Source organism: Heptranchias perlo, unplaced genomic scaffold (assembly GCF_035084215.1).
Source record: "Heptranchias perlo isolate sHepPer1 unplaced genomic scaffold, sHepPer1.hap1 HAP1_SCAFFOLD_47, whole genome shotgun sequence".
In the NCBI taxonomy this organism is placed as follows: Eukaryota; Metazoa; Chordata; class Chondrichthyes; order Hexanchiformes; family Hexanchidae; genus Heptranchias; species Heptranchias perlo.
In genome coordinates, this window is record NW_027139484.1 from 3958657 (window position 1) to 3977301 (window position 18645).

Consider the following 18645-nt stretch of genomic DNA (forward strand, 5'->3'; position numbering starts at 1 on the left):
TGCCCATCCCTAATTGCCCTCGAGAAGGTGGTGGTGAGCCGCCTTCTTGAACCGCTGCAGTCCGTGTGGTGACGGTTCTCCCACAATGCTGTTTGGAAGGGAGCTCCAGGATTTTGACCCAGCGACAATGAAGGAACGGCGATATATTTCCAAGTCGGGATGGTGTGTGACTTGGAGGGGAACGTGCAGGTGGTGTTGTTCCCATGCGCCTCCTGCCCTTGTCCTTCTAGGTGGTAGAGTTCGCGGGTTTGGGAGGTGCTGTCGAAGAAGCCTTGGCGAGTTGCTGCAGTGCATCCTGTGGATGGAGCATACTGCAGCCACAGTGCGCCGGTGGTGAAGGGAGTGAATGTTTAGGGTGGTGGATGGGGTGCCAATCAAGCGGGCTGCTTTATCTTGGATGGTGTCGAGCTTCTTGAGTGTTGTTGAAGCTGCACTCATCCAGGCAAGTGGAGAGTATTCCATCACACTCCTGACTTGTGCCTTGTCGATAGTGGAAAGGCTTTGGGGAGTCAGGAGGTGAGTCACTCGCCGCAGAATACCCAGCCTCTGACCTGCTCTCGTCGCCACAGTATTTATGTGGCTGGTCCAGTTAAGTTTCTGGTCAATGGTGACCCCCAGGATGTTGATGGTGGGGGATTCGGCGATGGTAATGCCGTTGAATGTCAAGGGGAGGTGGTTAGACTCTCTCTTGTTGGAGATGGTCATTGCCTGGCACTTATCTGGCGCGAATGTTACTTACCACTTATGAGCCCAAGCCTGGATGTTGTCCAGGTATTGCTGCATGCAGGCTCGGACTGCTTCATTATCTGAGGGGTTGCGAATGGAACTGAACACTGTGCAGTCATCAGCGAACATCCCCATTTCTGACCTTATGATGGAGGGAAGGTCATTGATGAAGCAGCTGAAGATGGTTGGGCCGAGGACACTGCCCTGAGGAACTCCTGCAGCAATGCCCTGGGGCTGAGATGATTGGCCTCCAACAACCACCACCAACTTCCTTTGTGCCAGGTATGACTCCAGCCACTGGAGAGTTTTCCCCCTGATTCCCATTGACTTCAATTTTACGAGGGCTCCTTGGTGCCACACTCGGTCAAATGCTGCCTTGATGTCAAGGGCGGTCACTCTCACCTCACCTCTGGAATTCAGCTCTTTTGTCCATGTTTGGACCAAGGCTGTCATGAGGTCTGGAGCCGAGTGGTCCTGGCGGAACCTAAACTGAGCATCGGTGAGCAGATTATTGGTGAGTAAGTGCCGCTTGATAGCACTGTCGACGACACCTTCCATCACTTTGCTGATGATTGAGAGTAGACTGATGGGGCGGTAATTGGCTGGATTGGATTTGTCCTGCTTTTTGTGGACAGGACATACCTGGGCAATTTTCCACATTGTCGGGTGGATGCCAGTGTTGTAGCTGTACTGGAACAGCTTGGCTAGAGGTGCAGCTAGTTCTGGAGCACAAGTCTTCAGCACTACAGCTGGGATGTTGTCGGGGCCCACAGCCTTTGCTGTATCCAGTGCACTCAGCCGTTTCTTGATATCACGTGGAGTGATTCGAATTGGCTGAAGACTGGCTTCCGTGATGGTGGGGATATTAATAAACATTGTACATTATTATTAGTATCAGTAATAGTGTTATTAATAAACACTGGGGATTTACTCTGATTCCTGTTATTTCTGTCTCTCTGATCCCCAGTCTGGATGGTGTCGGTCTCACAGATTCTTGTACCGAGGATCTCGTCTCCGCTCTCAGTCCAAACCGCTCACTGACGGATATGTCCCTGGGATCAAACTCCTTCACAGACCGATCTGTCCCCGCTCTCCGCTCCCTCATACTGACCCGCAGGAGTCTGGAGCGGATCGGGTGAGTGTTTGTGTTAATGTTTAATGTAATATATAAAATATCAATGGGATTCAGTCCCTTTTATGGGTAATATTTGTCTTCAATTGTTATTGAAATATTAACCCCAGTCTCCCTGTTATTTACACTGTTGTTCAATCTGTTTATTTCCTGTTTAATCTTTAATCTGTTTCAGGCTGTGGGAGAATCAGTTCAGTTCAAACGGAAAGAGACACCTGGAGTCACTGCGAAAATTCAGACCCGGACTGAGTGTGGAAGTGTGAACATTTCAATTTATGACCATTCCTGGTCTCATTATATGAACATTTCAATTTATAACCATTCCTGGTCTCATTATATGAACATTTCAATTTATAACCATTCCTGGTCTCATTATATGAACATTTCAATTTATAACCATTCCCGGTCTCATTATATGAACATTTCAATTTATGACCATTCCTGGTCTCATTATATGAACATTTCAATTCATAACCATTCCTGGTCTCATGATATGAACATTTTTGGCCGATTCTCTGTCCCTCCCCTTTAACCGGCCGCGCTCCAGGTTTAAATCCGAACGGCCCTTTAACGGTTTCCAGCTCGAGCTGAGCGAGCGTCGTCTCCCATTGTGACGTCAGAGGCCCAGCGACAGGGTCACGAGACTCAGTCACCCGGTCCCCCAGCGCTGATTCTGCCGGATATCCGGGGCTGGATGGTCCCCAATGGGGCACTGGGTCAATGTACAGACAGGAAGGGCCCAGGGTGGGGCTCAGTCTGGGCTGCAGTGGGACACTGGGTCAATGTACAGACAGGAAGGGCCCAGGGTGGGGCTCAGTCTGGGCTGCAGTGGGACACTGGGTCAATGTACAGACAGGAAGGGCCCAGGGTGGGGCTCAGTCTGGGCTGCAGTGGGACACTGGGTCAATGTACAGACAGGAAGGGCCCAGGGTGGGGCTCAGTCTGGGCTGCAGTGGGACACTGGGTCAATGTACAGACAGGAAGGGCCCAGGGTGGGGCTCAGTCTGGGCTGCAGTGGGACACTGGGTCAATGTATAGTCAGGAAGGGCCCAGAGAGGGGCTCAGTCTGGGATGCAGTTGGACACTGGGTCAATGTATAGAAAGGAAGGGCCGGGGTTGGGTCTCAGTCTTGGCTGCAGTGGGACACTGGGTCAATGTACAGACAGGAAGGGCCCAGGGTGGGGCTCAGTCTGGGCTGCAGTGGGACACTGGGTCAATGTACAGACAGGAAGGGCCCAGGGTGGGGCTCACTCTGGGCTGCAGTGGGACACTGGGTCAATGTACAGACAGGAAGGGCCCAGGGTGGGGCTCAGTCTGGGCTGCAATGGAACACTGGGTCAATGTACAGACAGGAAGGGCCCAGGGTGGGGCTCAGTCTGTGCTGCAGTGGGACACTGGGTCAATGTACAGACAGGAAGGGCCCAGGGTGGGGCTCAGTCTGGGCTGCAGTGGGACACTGGGTCAATGTACAGACAGGAAGGTCCCAGGGTGGGGCTCAGTCTGGGCTGCAGTGGGACACTGGGTCAATGTACAGACAGGAAGGGCCCAGGGTGGGGCTCAGTCTGGGCTGCAGTGGGACACTGGGTCAATGTACAGACAGGAAGGGCCCAGGGTGGGGCTCAGTCTGGGCTGCAGTGGGACACTGGGTCAATGTACAGACAGGAAGGGCCCAGGGTGGGGCTCAGTCTGGGCTGCAGTGGGACACTGGGTCAATGTACAGACAGGAAGGGCCCAGGGTGGGGCTCAGTCTGGGCTGCAGTGGGACACTGGGTCAATGTATAGTCAGGAAGGGCCCAGAGAGGGGCTCAGTCTGGGATGCAGTTGGACACTGGGTCAATGTATAGAAAGGAAGGGCCGGGGTTGGGTCTCAGTCTTGGCTGCAGTGGGACACTGGGTCAATGTACAGACAGGAAGGGCCCAGGGTGGGGCTCAGTCTGGGCTGCAGTGGGACACTGGGTCAATGTACAGACAGGAAGGGCACAGGGTGGGGCTCAGTCTGGGCTGCAGTGGGACACTGGGTCAATGTATAGAAAGGAAGGGCCGGGGGTGGGGCACAGTCTGGGCTGCAGTGGGACACTGGGTGAATGCACAGACAGGAAGGGCCCAGGGTGGGATGCAGTCTGAGCTGCAGTTGGACGCTGGGTCAATGTACAGACAGGAAGGGCCCAGGGTGGGGCTCAGTCTGGGCTGCAGTGGGACACTGGGTCAATGTACAGACAGGAAGGGCCCAGGGTGGGACTCAGTCTGGGCTGCAGTGGGGCACTGTGTCACTGTACAGACAGGAAGGGCCCAGGGTGGGGCTCAGTCTGGGCTGCAGTGGGGCACTGTGTCAATGTACAGTCAGGAAGGGCCCAGGGTGGGGCTCAGTCTGGGCTGCAGTGTGACACTGGATCAATGTACAGACAGGAATGGCCCAGTGTGGCGCTCAACCTGAGCTGCAGTGGGACACTGGGTCAATGTCGAGACTGGAAGGGTCCACGCTGGGTCTGCAGTCTACATCCACTGAAACAAAGAGGGCACTGGTTTAACATCTCATCGGGGAACGCAGCATTAAATGGAAAATAGAATCAGGCAGAGTGGAAAACGAGCTGCCGATTCGCTGTCGCCCGTTTTGCTCGAACGCCCGAGGTGAATTTATTCTCTGATCTGTTCCCTGGACTGCCGATCCAATGGGGTTAAATTGTCAGATATCTAAATGGTGAATCTTAAATTAATCTCACCAATCTGCAGTCGTGTCAGACACTGATCTGTACTATCATGTGATCATCAGTTATCCAGCTGATGCGGAATTACGGTAATACTCTCAGCTCCGTTTCCAATTAGTTATTCATTGTGTTAAGTATCTGCTGATTGATTATTTGTTATTAAGATTGCTACTTGACCCTGTCTACAACTGTTTTTGTACTTATTATTGGAGTACTCAATGTTTAAATGATGATAATTATGATTTTCAAGTCAATAAACCATTGTTGTGCATGATTTGCTGACTGACTTCTTTGAAGATTTGGTAAGAAAGTGTTAATCCATTCACTCAGTAGCTTGTGGGGATCCTAATGAATGGTCGGTGAGGTGAACTCATTCAATCTGAACTGGGAGATGTAAGACAGTTCAGCGAGCAATATTAGGCATCATTCACTTCTAGACATAGGCTGGGAGGTTAAATCCAGACGGTTCCTTCGTGAGGAGGGAAGGTGAAGGGTCAAATGTTCATCTGATCCCTTGCCATGTAATTGTTAGGGCACTGAATACCAGCGTTCTAACGGGCTTATACCACACAACGCTCTGGTTCAGAAGCGAGTGTACTCCCACTGAACCATAGCTAACACTAGTATGGAATGAAATCTAAATCCACCTGTATGAATGAGCCACGCTACAGTTGTCAGGATATGAATAGGATTGAAGGTACAATGTACATGAAGATCTCAGAGTGACATCATCTGGTCTCGGGGAAGATCCCTGTTTCAGGACTGAGAACTAAACCAGTGCATCGTGACAGTAAGGGACAGGATAGGAAAAGCCGAATCTCTCGAGGTACAAACCCAGGATCAGTCTGCCCAGTGAGGAGAGGACAAAGCTCCACATCTGCACAAGTTATCCAATTCTCCATTGGCATCATTAAATCAACCTCAAAAAAATCTGAACCAAATTCAAAAAAAAATCCTTGTTGGTTGTCTGCTAAAAACGGAGTTCAAATGTCATACCTGGTTATCAAATAATGTGTGTCTGACTCTATGTTCAGATGCAGCTCCTCCTCCCATTATAAAAAGAGAGTCTCTGCCTGGTCGAACAGAGCACTTTAAGCCGCAGTTATCCCGCGATGGATGCAGTCTGCACTTTCCCTCCCCATGTCTTTCTTGAGAGAGGAAAAGCTGTCTGTTTCTCTTGCTCTCTCTCTCTATCGGTTTCCCCCTCTCCCTCTTTCTGTTTCTCCCTAATGCTCTGCTTTTAATTGTTATTTTTCTTTCTCTGATCTCCATAGAATCATAGAAGTAAAAACATTGCAGTGGATTGTTATCATGAAAAAGATAACTGATACAGAGTGGAAAAGTTACAGATAGTGGTTAAATTCGACATGATAACTAATAAACTGTGGAAAAATACAGTTGATTTGTTCAATTGGACATGGTAACTGGGTCAATGTACAGACAGGAAGTGTCCAGGGTAACAAGTATCCCTCTGTACAGTGTGTGTCCCTCCCAATGAGGAGTCGCACTCGACAACAAGTGACCGAACAACCCTCCAAAATCTCAGCGCTCCTCAAATTCTGGCCTCTTGCACATCCTCCACTCCCTTGGATCCACCATTAGCGGCCGTGCCTTCAGCTGCCTACGCCCCAATCTCTGGAATTCCCTCCCTAAACCTCTCTGCCTCTCTCTCCTCCTTTAAGACGCTCCTTAAAACCTACCTTTTTGCCCAAGCTTTTAGTCATTTGTCCTAATACCTCCTGTGTGGCTCGGTGTCACATGAATCGCTCCTGTGAAGCGCCCTGTGACGTTTTACCAATATAAAGGTGCAAAATAAATGTAAGTTGTTGTCAGTGTGCTGTGTTAATAAAACTCCACCGTTTACTTCAGCTCAGGCCTGGGCTCGTTAGTTTTTAAAAATGGTGTTAGTGTTTTAAAATATTGAATAAAATTTCCTGGAAATTTAATCCCTCCTCCTCCAAGCGGCATCGCAGACATGACTGTTTGATCCAGTGAACCGTGTGTGTGTGGAGGCAGGGGGTGGTGTGTGTTTGTGAGAGATCTTACTCGGGAGGCTGGATATGCAGTTTGCACAAAATGGTGAGTAAAAGAGCTCAGCTGGGACCCCACAAACTGGCCTCCCGACATGCAACGTAAAATGGCCACCATGCACCTGCCGCAAAATGGCCAACGTGAACCCGTCGCAAAATCACAGAATGATACCTCACAAAAGGAAGCCGTTCGGCCCATCGTGCCGGTGTCGGCTCTTTTAAAAAGCTAACCAGATAGTCCCATTACCCTGATCTTTCCCCGTGGCCAAAACATTTTTCCTTTTCTAGTAATTATCTAATTCACTTTTGAAAGTTATTATTGAATCTGCTTCCACCTCCCTTTCAGGCAGTGAATTGCAGATCATTGCAACTCGCTGCATAAAAAATATAATCCTTCCTCATTTCACCTCTGGCTCTTTTGACAATTATTTTGAATCTGTGTCCTCCGGTTACCGACCCCCTGCCACTGGAAACAGTTTCTCCTTATTTACTCCATCAAAACCCCTCAAATGGCCGCTCAGAACCCTCAAAGTTGTTCCATCTCCCCGAAACACAAGCATCATTTTGAAATTGTAACAAACCCTCGAAGCCCGTACAGGGGTTCACGTTTCAGACGTTAATCTCCTCTCGGCCCCTGTTTGTCTCACACTGGGTTGATGCGTTTGTATAACATTGCAGGCCGGGCTACTTTAACACCAGTAAGAACGGTCACAATCGAATAGGAACATATTAAACCGAGGTCCCAAAACCAGGCCCCAGAGAGGAAATTAAACCCCAGGGCAATAAACAGACCGAACTCCCGTGGGCCCTGTTTGGGTGCAGCCTGTTGAGGAGGCCACGTTCGGTCTCCTCTTGGGGAGGCCTCCATCAGTCCCCTTTAGGGAAGAAGGTCTCGGTCGGTCTCCTCTGGGGGAGGCACAGGTCTCACTAGAGGGATCCCAAACTGGCAGTCTTTATATTTAGACCACCATCACAACAACTACCACTACTTCAACAACAACAACTTGCATTCGTCGGATAGCCATCTTGGACAAAATGGCGAGAAGTACGGCGGCCATCTTGGACAAAATGGCAGCTATCTTGGACAAAATAGCGGCAAGTACCGCACAGAGTGTCCCCAGTGATATCACAGTGAACCCAGAGTGCACCCAGTGATCCCACAGTGAACCCAGAGTGCACCCAGTGATCCCAGAGTGCACCCAGTCACCCCAGAGTGATCCCAGAGTGCTGCCAGGGACTCCTGAGTGCACACAGGGACCCCAGATTACACCCAGTGATCCCGGAGTGCGCCCAGTCACACCAGAGTGATCCCAGAGTGGCAGTCTTTATATTTAGACCACCACGACAATAATTACTACTACAACAAAAACTTGTATTTTTAATATATATATGTATATATATATCATATATCTGTATATATGATATATGTATGTGTATTTACACACGGTCAGCATGGCGGCAAGTACGGTCGACATCTTGGACAAGTTTGCCACAAGTGTGGCGGCCATCTTGGACAAAATGACGGAATGCACGGCAGCCATCTTGGACAAAACGGCGGCAAACATGGTGACTAACTTGGACAAAATGGCCGCACGTACGATGGCATTCTTGAACAAAATGTGGGCAAGTACGCAGCAGAGTGTCCCAAGCGATCCCACAGTGACACCAGAATGTCCCAGTGACCCCCTCAGAATGCACCCAGTCACCTCAGAGTCATGCCTATTTTCACACAGGGATACCAGAGTGCACCCAATCACCCCATAGCGATCCCAGATTGCACGCAGGGAACCCAGAGTGCAACCAGTCACTCCTGCGTGATCCCAGAACGCACACAGGCAGCCCAGCGTGCACCCAGTCACCCCAGACTGATCCCAGAGTTCTCCCAGGCATCAAAGAGTGCACCCAGTCAACCCAGATTTATTCCAGAGTGGACCCAGTGATCACCATGGAGCCATCACAAAGTTCGCCCAGGGATTCCAGGGTGCATCCAGTCAACCCAGAGTGATCCCAGAATGCACCCAGTCACCGCAAAGTAATCCGAGAGTGCTCCCAGTGATCCCAGCTTACACCCAGTCAACTCAGACTCCACCCAGTCACCCCAGAGTCATTCGAAAGTGCACCCAGGGATCTCGAATTAAACCAAGTCACCCCAGAGTGATCCCAGAGTTGAACCAAGGATCCCAGAATGAACCCTTGGATCCCAGAATGCACCCAGTCACCCCCGAGTGATGCCAGAGTGGACACAAGGTTCCCAGATTTCGTGCAATGACCCCAGAGTGATCCCAGAGTACACCCAGGGATCACAGAGCATCCAAGGATCCCAGATTGGCAGGCTTCATATTTAGACCACCAACACAACAACGACTATTAATACAACAACTTGTATTTGTAATATATATAACATATATATATGCATTTATTCACACATGGCGGCATGTATGGTAGCCTTCATGGACGAAATGGCGGCAAGTACGGGGGCAATCTTGGACAAAATGACAGCAAGTACGTCGGCCATCTTGGACAAAATGGCGGCAAGTTGTGTGGGCATTTTGGATAAAATGGCGGCAGGTTCGGTGGCCACCTTGAACAAAATTGCGGCAGTGTGTCCGCGGTGATCCCACATTGACCCCAGAATGCCCCAGTGACTCTTGACTGAACCCACAGTGCACCCAGTCATCCCAGAGTGCACCCAGGGATCGCCGAGTGCACCCAGATCCCCAGAGTGCTCCGAGGGTGGCAGTCTTAATGTTTAGACCACCATCACAACAACTGATACAACAACAACAATTTGTATTCAAGTACGGCGGCAATCTTCGATAAAATGGCGGCGATTACGGCAGCCATCTTGGACGAAAAAGCGGCAAGTACCTCAAGGCTGTTGGACAGGAACAGGAGAAGGCCATTCAGCCCCTCGAGTTTGTTACACAGTTAAAAGAGCAGGTCATTCAGCCCCTGAAGGCAGTTACACAGGAACAGGAAGAGGCCATTCAGCCCCTCGAGCCCGTGACACTGTTACTAGAGGCCGATCAGTCCCTCAAACCTGTTACATTGAAAAAGGAGCAGGCTATTCAGCCGTTCAAGACTGTTCTGCTGGAACTGGAGGCAAATCAACTCCTCAAACTTGTCAGATAGCAACAGGAGGAGGCAATTCATGCCCTCGAGCATGTTATATGGGAACTGAAGGACATTCAGCACCTCGAGAGTATTAGCCTGGAAAAGGACGAGGCCATTAAACCCCTCGAGCCTGTTGCACTGGCAGAGGAGGAGGCTATTCAGCCCTTCGAGACTGTTATACAGGATCTGGACGCCATTCAGCCTCTCGCGCATATTACATAGGAAGAAGAGGAGTTCATTCAGCCACACGAGCTTGAGATATAGGAACAGGAGCAGACAATTCAGCTCCTCAACCTGTTCCGCCATTCAATTAGATCAAGGCTGATCTGTATCTTAACTCCATCTACCCACATTGGTTCCAGAATCCTTCATACCCTTGACTAACAAAAGTCTATCAATCTCCGTTTTGAAATTTCGGATTGACCCCAAGCCTCAACAGACTTTTGTGGGAGAGAGTTCCAGATTTCCACTACCCTTTTGTGAAGAAGTCCTTCCTGACATCACCCCTGGACGGCCGAGCTCTAATTTTAAGGTTATGCCCCTTTGTTCTGGATTCCCCCAACAGAGGAAGTAGTTTCTCTCTATGGACCCTAAAAACTCATTTCATCATCTTAAACACCTCAATTCAATCACGCCTTAATCTTCTATATTCAGGGGAATACTAGCCTTGTCTATTCAACCTGTTCTCATAATTTAACCCTTTAGACCCGATATCATTCTGGTGAATCTGCGCTGCAGCCCTTCCAAGGCCAATATATCCTTCCTGAGGTGCAGTGCCCAGAACTGAATGAAGTCCTCCAGATGGGCTCTAACCAGAGCTCTGTGCAGCTGGAACATAACTTCCACCCCTTTATATTCCAGCCCTCTTGAAGTAAAGGCCGAGATTCTATTAGCCTTTTTAATTATTTTTGTAACTGTCCACTAGCTTTTAATGATTTCTGTACTTGGACCCTAAATCTCTCTGCTCCCGACAGTTCCGAGCTCCTCACCATTTAGAAAACTCTCTGATCTATCATTCTTAGATCCGAAGTGTATGACCTCACATTTCCCCACATTGAACTCCATTTGCCACAGTTTTGCCCACTCACATAATCTCTCAATGTCCTGGGAATGCTTGGTGCTTTTGTTTGGTTGGAGAATGCTTTATATCAGATCGTTATTATAAAAAGATTACAATTGATTTTTACTTTGCACTTTTGAACAAGATCATTATTCCCAGATCAGTAAAATGTCCGTGTTTTTCAGATAGTGGAGACAGTTCAGAGATAGTTGCCTTTTTGCCGACTTTAATGAAGTGAAAGTTTGCTGATTTAAAATCAGCTGTAGTTCTAAACTTGAAAAAGCAGCTGCTCTGTTAGGTGAGGCTTCACTCTCAATGTCTCAGTGTTTCCGCTTGTCCTGATATCAATGTAACATTTGAAGGGCTCCAGGTAATGAACAGTGAAATCCCTTCAGATTATCTCAGCCCACTCCTTCTATCCAGTGCCTAATAGTGCCTGCTCTTCAGAGGGTGACAGATTCACACGATACTCGATCTTGTTTTAGACTTTAACTGCCCAACAAATTGATGAAACAGTAAGAGAACAAACAAAATAGTTGTAAACAATTTTACAACACCAAGTTATAGTCCAGCAATTTTATTTTAAATTCACAAGCTTTCGGAGGCTTCCTCCTTCCTCAGGTGAACGAAATGAAATCCTCGAAATAAAATCGCATTTATAATTCATAGAACAATGCTTGGTGATTACAGACAGTTTTTTCAACTGCCCGTTGCCAAGGCAATCAGTGTGCAGACAGACAGGTGTTACCTGCAAGGTCTCAGAATATTAAAATCACCAAAAAAAAACAACAAACAAAAAAAAAACAGAGATAGAGAGGTAGAAACATAGAAAAGACAGCAACTGACCCGTTATATTAAAAACAGATAACATTTGTTCGCTGGTGGGGTAACGTGTCGCGTGACATGAACCCAAGATCCCGGTTGAGGCCGTCCTCATGGGTGCGGAATTTGGCTATCAATTTCTGCTCGACGATTTTGCGCTGTCGTGTGTCACGAAGGCCGCCTTGCCGTACGCTTACCCGAAGGTCGGTGGATGAATGTCCATGACTGCTGAAGTGTTCCCCGACTGGGAGGGAACCCTCCTGTTTGGCGATTGTTGCGCGGTGTCCGTTCATCCGTTGTCGCAGCGTCTGCATGGTCTCGCCAATGTACCATGCTCCGGGGCATCCTTTCCTGCAACGTATGAGGTAGACAACGTTGGCCGAGTCACAGGAGTATGAACCATGCACCTGGTGGTTGGTGTCCTCTCGTGTGATGGTGGTATCTGTGTCGATGATCTGGCATGTCTTGCAGAGGTTACCGTGGCAGGGTTGTGTGCTGTCGTGGACGCTGTTCTCTTGAAAGCTGGGTAATTTGCTGCGAACGATGGTTTGTTTGAGGTTGGGTGGCTGTTTAAAGGCGAGTAGTGGAGGTGTGGGGATGGCCATAGCGAGGTGTTCGTCGTCATTGATGACATGTTGAAGGCTGCGGAGAACATGGCGTAGTTTCTCCGCTCCGGGGAAGTACTGGACGACAAAGGGTACTCTGTTGGTTGCGTCCCGTGTTAGTCTCCTGAGGAGGTCTATGCGATTTTTTGCTGTGGCCCGTCGGAACTGTCGATCGATGAGTCGAGCGTCATATCCCGTTCTTACTAGGGCGTCGTTCAACAAAATAGTAGCAGTAAGACAACAGTTTTACAGTAAAGATCAACCAGATCCTTCTTGGAAAAGAAAATAATAAATAATTCACAAATACTATACGAAACTGTGACCGAACTTTCGAACATCCTGGTTCTTTGTTATCTTTCTGTCACAAACAATGGAAGCTGTCGACTTGATTAACATTCTCAGAGATTCCAAACAGACTCACCAGTTTGAAAAAGACAGGCTGATAACCCCGTACATATCTTTGTCTATATTTTACATAGAATACAGCACGGCACAGAAACAGGCCATTCAGCCCATCTGGGTAAAGAAGTTCCCCTGAATTTCTTATTTGACAACAACTTCTGGAGTAGAAAATATAATACAATATATAATCAAATATTATATGTATATATATTTAACATCGAATGCACAGTACAGCACAGCACAGTGTCCATTCGGCCCAACTACTATTTCTGTTTTACAACAGCCACTTCTTTTATATAAAATACAATACAATATATCTTTATATAAATATTACATAGAATTCAGCACGTCACAGAAACAGGCCATTCGGCCCATCCAGGTCAATAAATATCCCACAGTGTTCCCACAGTGACCAAGTGATCCCACAGTACACCCAGTCTTAGTGTCCCACTGATCCCACAGTGTCCCAGTGATCCCAAAATACCCCAATGAACCTGCAGTGTCCCAGTGATCCCACAGCAACCTGTGACCCCACAGTGCTCTCATTGATCCCACGGTGACCCAGACAAAACTCACGTGAGTCTCATTGGGTGCAGCCTGTGGTGAAGGCCTCGGTCAGTGCCCTGTGGAGAGAAAGCCTGCAGTTTGTGGTCAACTTACAGTTTGTGGCTTTTTCCAATCAGCCAAAGATTTCAAACAAATTCACGACATTTAAAACAGCCAAAGCAAAACTTTTAAAAAAAAACCAAACACACAAATATGATCCCTCACTCAGTTACAGGGACAATCTCTCAGCAACATTAATTTTCACAGAAACAAAGCCCAGTTTATAAAGGAGAAGAATCTAAGCAGTAAAAGATTGAGCGACAATCTTTATCGATAACAATTTGTATTTATATCTTACAGCAACTACTACAACATCAATTTGCACATATACATATATATGTATTTGCATAATACAATTACTATTACAAAGCCTCCATAAAGGATGTGGGGAAAGAGCAAAGGGGGAAATGGGACGAATTCGACAGCCCTTTCAAAGAGCTGACACAGGCACAGTGGGGCGAAAGGCCTCCTCTTGTGCCATCGTTACCATGAAACCTTAAATCTATGAACAACAACTTCAATGTCATGAACCTGAAACACAATGGACACCAGTCAGGCAGTCATCTTACTGAGGGGCAAGCTGGACATCTTACTGAGGGGCAAGGCTGCATTTAACTGAGGGGCAAGCTGGACATCTTACTGAGGGGCAAGGCAGCAATTTAACTGAGGGGCAAGGCGGCCATTTAGCTGAGGGGCAAGGCGGCCATTTAACTGAGGGACAAGGCGGCCATTTCACTGAGGGGCAAGGCAGCCATTTAACTGAGGGGCAAGGCTGCCATTTCACTGAGGGGCAAGGCGGCCATTTCACTGAGGGGAAAGGCGGCCATTTAACTGAGGGGCAAGGCGGCCAAATTACTGGGGGACAAGATGGTCATATTGAACAAATTGGCCGCCATGAAGCTAAGACAAATTGGGCGCCTTGATCCTGAAACCTAATGGCCACCAATAAGGCAGCCATCTTACTGAGGGGCAAGGTGAAGCTCGTTATGGTGAGAGACACGGAGAGGGTTTATTTGCTGTTCCTGTTAAATCACAGTTGAACTATGGTTAAAGATACAAACGGAGTGAGACTGGCACCAGCTGGTGTTTAACACAAAGACAGCGGAGCAGTGAGGAAATCAAAAACCAAAATTTGGACTTCTGCAAAAAAATGGATTAACATTTGATTATTTGGACGTAATGCTTATGGAGAAGGAAAGACCCGACATTCGGAGGAAAAGTCAAATGAGCCATTTTGTGTAGTGTTTGCAATTCTAGTTTCTATCAAATAAATCAGAGTAAAATTGGACTCAATCTGAATGCAGTTCTGATCTAGGATTTGGTTCATTTCTCTATTATTCATATTTTTCTTTAATCTGAAACAATAACAGTATTTGTAACAGTAACAGTACAGGAGAGTGCTGCGGGACCCTGCCCAGTTTAGTAACACAGCAGATGGGGTAAGAGTACATTGTGATTTATTACAGAATCCAGCAGCTCACTGGGAAAGTTACACATGGTACAGATGGAGGAATAAAATGGTGCAAAGTGATTTTACACTTTAATTTGGGGCATTGCCTTTTTATCTCCAAAAGTTTAAAATTTATGTTTAAATAATGGTCTCTTTATCCTAAAGAAACTTCAGGCACAAACCATGGCTTTATGAACAAAACAATCGTTTATTATTCTTAATAAACTAGAAAAATTTACATTAGAATTTAATCAAAATCTTGGGATTATACCCGATTTAGAATTGCTTTAACACCAATAAAACTACACATTCTGAATTCCCAAAATGCATAACCGTTTGGAAATCCAATGTCTATCTTAGACTAAGCTGATAACGATAGTTATATCCTCATGGTTGACTCAAGCTTGCCTGTAAGATTCCAGGCGTTTTGATGGATACCATTGTAGTGTAGCCTGTCTTTCTCTTGTATCCAGGTCATCTGCTTCACAGGCAATCTGTAAACCAGCATCGAGGCATCAAGCTGGGAGGTTGCGAGCAGTCATGAAGATTCCAGGTGAGGTGGTGCTGCCAGGAAGCGAAAGGTGAGTTTGGAGCAGCATTGGTGGATCTGCGTCTCTCCCCACTCAACTTCTGCCCAGCTTCGTTGTAACATAGAATCACACCTCTGGGACGTTAGCTTATCAAAAATAGGTTCCTACAAATACAACCCACGATTGATTGACATTTCACTTGTTTTCTCTCAGTGTCCACAACGTAACCAAGTCAAGCCGGCAGGAGTTCAAACCATCTCTCGCCCTCCTGGAATCGTTATTATTGCTGTGGTGATCTATCCTCTGCTGTGTGGTCTTTCACAACGTGTCATTAACAATCCTTCTAACAGCCCTTCCTCCTTTTAATCGACCTTTTCCGTCAGACATGCTGAAGCCGATTTCGTCTCAGGCTTTCGTTTATCAGATGATTGTTTACTACACAGAGCAGCTGGGAAACTCCTGCAGTAAGTAATGGTCAGGGTCAGGTGCACAAGGCTGAGTAACTTTATTGTGCAGCCTCCCGGCATCATCTCTCTCTTTGTTTCTCTCTGTGGATCTACTTTTCCCTTTTCCTTCTTTCTATCTGTCTCTTCCTCCTTCCCTTTACATCTGTCTTTATTTCATTCTGTTTGCTTCTCACTCTCTCCAGCACTGCTTCTGTCTCCTTCTTTCTCTCTGTTTCTATTTGACTTCTCGAACTCTTCTTTGCATCTGTTTCTGTATTTCATTCCATCTTTCTCAGTCTCTGTTTTAATATTTGTATTTCTCCTCCTCTCTCCTGTTTTCTATTTTCTCCCTACTTTCTGTTCGTCTTTTTCTCTTTCTCTTTGTCGATTTATGTCTGACATTCTCCTGCTCTGACTCTCTCTCAGTCTCTAGTTATTTTGAATTGATTTCTTCTGTCTATTTACCTCTCGTCTCCTATCACTTTGTAATTATTTGGCAGTGTCTCTCTCTCTCATTGTATATATATATATATATATATATATATATATATATAGATAGTTAGATATGCTTTCTTTCTCTCTTCATTTTTCTCTCTTGTCTTAATAATTTACTCTTTATTTCTCTCCGTCTCTGAGTAACTCTCCTTGCCCTTCTTTAATTCTGCACTTTTCTAATTGGTACATATATTTTGTCCTTATGTTCTCTCTCTGTCTGTCTCTCTCTGGCTCTCGTCTCTCTCCCTCTGCCTCTCTATCTATCTCTTTCTCTCCCTCTCTCTCCCTCTCTGTCTCTCACTCTCTTTGTGTCTCTCTCTCCCTGCCTCTCTCTTTGTCTTTCTCCTGGTCTCTATCTCTGTCTCTCTCTGTGCCACTCTCTCTGTCTCTCTCTCTCTGTCTCTCTCTTTCCCTCGCTTCCCTCTCTCTATATCTCCCTCTCTGTCTCTCTGCCTCTCCTTCTTTCTCTCCCTCTCTCTCTCTCCCACCCTCTCTCCCTCTCTCGCCCTTTCCCTCTCTCTTCCCCTTTGTCTCTCTTTATCTGTCTCTCTTTCTCTGTCTCTCTCCAACTCTGTCTTTGTCTCTGACTCTCCCACTCTCATTCTCTTTGTCTCCCTCTCTCTGTCTCTGTCTCTCTCGAATTGCCTCTCCCTTTCTCTCCCTCTTTCTCGCTCCCTCACTCCCTCTTTCTCACTCTCTCTCTGTCTCCTGTACTCCCCCTCCCCTCTCTCTCTCTGTCCGCCGTTCTCCCCCTCCCCTCTCTCTCTCTCTGTCCTTCTCTCTGTCTCCCATTTCTCTCTCCCTCTCTCCCTTCCTCTCTCCCTCTCTCTCACCATTTATGTGAAGTACACACATCCTGATCACGTCCACAGAAGTGACTTTGATTTCCAGCTTTGCCCATTTTGCCTTGCGGTCAGTTAATTAAAGTCCAGCTGAGCTCTTTAGTGCTGCCATTTTAAAAAAACAATTCACGGATCACCTGCAAAGCAAATCCCGCCACGATAGGTCAGATTATCAATAAAATATAATCTCAGAATTTGATTTAAGATCATTTCATATTTCTGTGCTGCTAATATAAAATGTCCTTTCCATTCCCTTGGAAGGGTAGGGGATGGAGTATGAAATGAGATTTAGTTCCAGTGCTTGAAACCCTTCAGCTCTTTCTATGATTTCACTAATTTAACAATTAGATTGAATGGGTATTTCAGCGCGTTCTTCAGCTCCTCTCTGAATTTAGTCTGAGTCAGGACATAAATACACGTGTTTGTGCAGGAACTGAGAAGCTGCAGCATCTTTGCTGTGTGATTTGAGATATACACAGGGTCAGCCACAACAGTATAAAACTGCCCGATATACTGAAGAGTAAAATGATGGATTTCTTTCGGTCTCCATCTCGGGATCACTCTGATTCTCTCCATTGCTGCGGCCCCGGAGTCCCCTGCGGACTCGACTGGACACTAAAATACGCCTGACTGTCGGAACATTGAGCAGCAAAATCAGACAGAACGGGACACACGGGGTTAAAATGAAGTTAAACATGTCAAATGCGGCCCATGTGGGGGAAGAACGGAAGCTCGGTTTACTCACACAAAACCAGGGAACATTATCAATTATATATAAAGGTTGATATGTAAAGTACCAGGGGACATTCACCAAACAGCCCAGCACACTCACTGTTCCCAGAACCACAGCCGCCGTTCTCTCGGTGCAATATTTAGTTTTCAGCTTCTCACAACAAATGGCCACAAATCGATCAAAGGTGAAAGCGACTGTGAACCAGACAGAAACTACGATGACTGCAGTACTCAAGGAGGCAATAAAACTACATACAGGAGTAATGAGCAGGAATGGCCATGGGCTATATATCGCATTAATTACCACCAATATCACACGAATGATAACGACCAGGAGATCGCCCACTGCCATTCCCACCAGGTAGACACTGATACATTTGGAGAGACCGCACTTTCCTCGGGACAGGATCACAATCGCCACCAAGTTAACTGTAAGAGAGAGAAAAGGAAGCAGAGAAATTACTGATCAGACCTGGAGCCAAAGCAGCAGTTTGAGAGGATCTGGGGTGAAATTTCCAGCTTTGTTTCTGCATCGAAGGGTGGAAAGTGATTGATTGACCTGGGCAGCGCTTTCGGGCAGAGAGATGTTTTTAAACACAATGATCAATAATGAATTGGGAGATGGATAGAGAAAGTGAATAAAGTGAGCACCGGATCCACTGGAAGGGCTGAGTGAGGGCTCGGTGCCTATCGGGGAGGGAGGAATGGTTTTACACACCTGGAATCCAGCAGATTAAAGCCGGGTTTGGCCTCCAGACGGACGGGGAAAGAAAGGGAAGGGTGGAGAAGGTGAGGAGACAGGGAGAAGTGCAGCTTGTGTGTTGCTCTGTGTTAAGACAGCTGACAGTGAGTGAGGTTGGGAGGGAGACAAGGAAAAGAGTAGTTTATATAAACGTGTCGGAGCTGGAGGGGAATGAGGGGCAGGTAGTTTGGGAAAACGGAAAAACT